The sequence below is a fragment of the Corythoichthys intestinalis genome, chromosome 3, assembly GCF_030265065.1.
Source record: "Corythoichthys intestinalis isolate RoL2023-P3 chromosome 3, ASM3026506v1, whole genome shotgun sequence".
Classification (NCBI taxonomy): Eukaryota; Metazoa; Chordata; class Actinopteri; order Syngnathiformes; family Syngnathidae; genus Corythoichthys; species Corythoichthys intestinalis.
The window spans coordinates 64536584-64540927 of NC_080397.1; positions in this window are offsets into that span (position 1 = coordinate 64536584).

The window sequence follows — 4344 nt, forward strand, 5'->3', positions numbered from 1 at the left end:
CTCTCCGTTCTCCTGCTGCGGGCAGGAAATCTCGTTGAGGGGGAAGCAGCTGAAGCGTGACCGCCGGACAAACCGGCCGACATCGGAGAGGTGCGTGGCTGCCCGACCTCAACCTGAGGCTAGTGGTCTATTGCCGGGCACACGAAGAGGGCAGAGGGGGCTGGAAGTCTGGCCGATATGGCGAACTGCAGACGAGAGCGCGGGGCGTCACGAGCATAAGCCGAATATAGCCTTCTCTCAGCGGGCAAGCGAAGAGGAACGATGGGGGGTTGCGACAAACCACTGGTCGGTCGTCAGTCGAGTGGCCTTCTCCATGGACAACCAGCCACAAAATGCAAGCCACCTTCTTAATAAAACGTGTGCAATGATCCCAGTATTTGACATAATACAAAACACGTAGTTACTCCCTTCCTCGTAAGTCCAATGGTCCCACAGTTGTCGGACTTGTTTTGGCCAATCACCGAGGTGAAGGGGAACTTTTAGAAACCCAAAGGGGCTCACACACCTCTCCCTGGTGCAGCAACAAAAACCTGCAGCACATTTGGCTGGAGTGATGCAAAAAATAGTCCAATTAAATCCGCAGTCCATCCGCAATGCTGTATTGTGAGATGCTGACCCGGGTGACGTCACATTCGCATTAGAGGTGCACGATAATTATCGGTCCGATAATAGGAATTATGACGTCATCCCAATAAATCCGATAACATATTATCGGCCCTATTAATAACATTTTTGGCACGGTGTTGGATTGGGATGTGTGCGTTTGTTTCCACTCCTGTTTTTCCAGTATGCAAAGCTTTGTTACGGTCTTTGTTTTGTTCATTATAATAATGTTCATGTCATCATGAAAATTCTGGTTCGGTCAAAGGCAAATCCATGCTGAATCAACCACTAGTATTTTTTACCTGTTTTCAAAAACTCAGGTGAATATACATTGAAAAATTATATATATATTAACTCATTCACTCCCAGCCATTTTAACCAGAGCAAGGCCCTTCACTCCCGGCCGTTTTTTCCAGATTTTGACTGATTTTGCAAGGCCCACAGAAAATTCTTTTCCATTGCTATATAAACATGGAACTCACCAAAAGAAAGATTAGACTCTCGTCTTTCAGCAGAAAAAAAAGTAAGTTCATATCTTTTTCCATTCTTTAGAAATCAGCATTAGAAAATCGCTTAGTTTGAGCAATTTTCCAATTTCTGATGGAAAAACGGAGAAAATGAGCTTTTTGTAAACGCATACATTTCAAACATAAGTTTGACTTTAACGCGGCTATTTTTTGCTTCAGTGACATCCCAAACATCTGAATAATGTTTTCCTTTTACAAAATAACATGAACAACCAGCCAAATAGAGCTTTTGATAGCAAAATAGCAATTTATTCACACGACTACTGAGAGATGACGGTTTGTCGTCGAGATGACGCCGTTATCGCCACGTCAGCCGTGTAAACTTTTCCCTCATCGTTGTCTGTCTCACAAAGATGGATTATTTTTGCGTTTCTGCGGGGTCTGCTTGGCGAGCCGCTTTACTGAAGGTCTCACTCGTTTTGCGCAGTCGTCCAACGCCTGGCCTTCCAGGCGTCCTCTCGTTGTTTTGTTTTGTCGGAGCGCCGCCTGGCATCGTGCCGCCAGTGCTCCAACCATGCTGCCCGGCCGTTCACTGCTGTTGAATCGGGTTGCCTGGTCTTGCAAAATGCGCTACTGCCCTCCAGTGGCCAGTTTTATTGCTTTAACACCGAACGTGTCGGCAGCGACGCGTTTACACATATCGTCACGCTGTAATTACATCACCCACGTGCTGCTGGTTGGTCTCGTTTGAAAGTGCGGAAGTTGATGTCCACACCGGTTTTTATTTGAAGTCAAGCGGCATAGAAGAACGGGAGATAATGTCATTTGAGTTTTATACTTTTATTGCACTCATAAATATGCATTAAAACGCTGCATGGACCCTGTATCCATCTCCATATTTCCATCATTCCTTGTCCTTTTTCAAAACCGAAAGAAGCACTAAAGACTACTTATCCCAAGAGTCGTTGTGATGTCAGGAAGGACGAACCGAATGTGATCATTTTTAATAAATTTCCGAACGAGGCGCCAACTATTGAAAGGGGCCTTCCTTTCAATGCGAAGCAAGCAGCGGCCGGTGTTGTGCCGAAAAATGCACAACACCGGTTGGTTTTAGGGAGCGACTTTGAAACGTGCAGAATGAATCTAAAACTACATTTAGCACAAGCTAATGCATTATTTCATTAACTCAAGGAAGAAGATGAGTCGTATTTGTCGTTGTTTTCCTCTGATGAATCGGCGTCTCGGCGAGTAGAAGTGACAGTAGAGCGCAAACGGCAAAAGAGTAGGCTGTGTGACGTTGTGTGTGACGCAGCTCGGTGACCTGTTCAAGAAGAAGCTTTATTGAGTGCGCAAAAAAACCCAAAACTTTATTGGGTCGCATGCCTGAAAAATTTGAATTGAACTACTTGTCAATGTTTACGTTATATATATTTTTTCTTCACTATAATCTTTTCAATTTTTATGCAGATGTGTGTTCGAGAAGCTTGATTGCATGTACGTATATACTTTTGATAAGGTGACGGGTACAACACCTAACTTCACAAAGAGATATCTTCCAAACCCTTTTTCTGTTAGATGATATATATACATTTTATTCTCACTATTTTGCACACTACATAACCTGTTTTGACCATAGTATGTGTAAAGGCCAAAAGCGCCTATGACCATACCTGCTGTTTGTGTTGAAATGTCAAACATAAAACTATTCAATCTTATTTTTTTCTATTGAATGTTTATCCTAACAAGTTGAATAAATATTATCAAGCTTCAAAACAGTTGGTCGAGCATGTTTGGTTGTCAATGGGACGTCAACATTACAAATTTTGAAAAAAGATTTTGAGATTTTTTTTGTCTTTTTGGGTCCAAAATGTGGATTATAATTGGTCAGTGAAGAAAACAACAGTTAAGACATGAAGTTCAAGGTGTCCTGAAAAAAGGGACCTAATTTGACCATTGTAAACAATTTTTTCTTTGAAATATAAAGGCAACATCAAATGCATGCAAATTCGGCCAAAATAGGCTTAGTGTTAAAAGGGTTAAAAGGGGTTTGGAGTGTTGTTCTTTGTTTCTCAGGTACAGTGGAAGGTATATATATGCTTCTTATAAAAAATTTAAAAAAAAAAAAAAAAAACGCAAAAGACGTATAAATACATTTTTGGGACAGTGAAGCATTTAAAAATAGAACGTATTTATACTTTTCCGGGAGCAAATGAATTAACGGTTATCGTACTAGTATCGGCCTTGAGGAGCAGGAAGTTATCAATATCGGTATCGGTTTCAAAAAAATGGATATCGTGCACCCCTAATTCGCATTCATCCTCAACCTGAGAAGTCACTAGTTTTCATGGCGCGGGATTAAAAAAAATTGAATAAATAAAATGATCGCTTCCACACACAGCAAAGCAATCCATTTCATTCAGGAGCATAAAATATCGCGTGAACTATGAAATAAACATGCTTTTTGCTGTCATAGGCACTTTAAAGTGCCACAAAAACTAAAATTTCCCCTTGATCACTGCCGTCATATTTACTCTAAAGCATTGTTTTTGGAAGCCGTTTTAATTTTCATCTTTGTCTTTTGGACAAAAATAATTATTAGATGCTGAAACGCTCGCTGCTACCGACCTCAGTCTTTTCCCCCTAGCTCATCCTCTACTCTGATGGTGCTGCGATGCTCTTCTCTTGCACTCCACCTGCCCTTGCCCTCAAGAAGTCCAGTGATTAATTCGATGTTATTTGAAAAATTCCATCTGCACAAAATCCGCAAACTATTTTCAAATATTTATTGTAGAGTTTAATTCTTATACACTCTTCATCAAATAAATAACCCCCCAAAAAGCATTGGTACATTGCAATAGCTCAATGAGCTTTCCTTAATTGACCCTAAGTGGTTGGAATTTTTGGGAGGTGAAATTTCAAGTGCCTTGTGTAATATAATCAGAGTATATCTGCCCCGGTGTGCCGCTTTTATCTTATTTGATCTTTTTTTCATCTGTATACTTCTTGGACCCGAGTGCACATTTTTGTGTTGCCTGTTTTGCATTGTGTTTGAGATTCTTTAAATACATTAAAAAATAGTGGCCTTTAAGAAGCAATATCATTTCATCTCCCCACATTTTTTGTCATAAAACAATTGTAATAAAATCTCGCATTTATTACTTGGCAATACGGTCAGTGGCGAATCACAACCCAGCTATTGTTACTTTAGTGACCTCGCGCGGCCGTTTTGTTCCACCGTTCAAGATGAAGTGCGTTCAGGTGCTGTCAGACTACT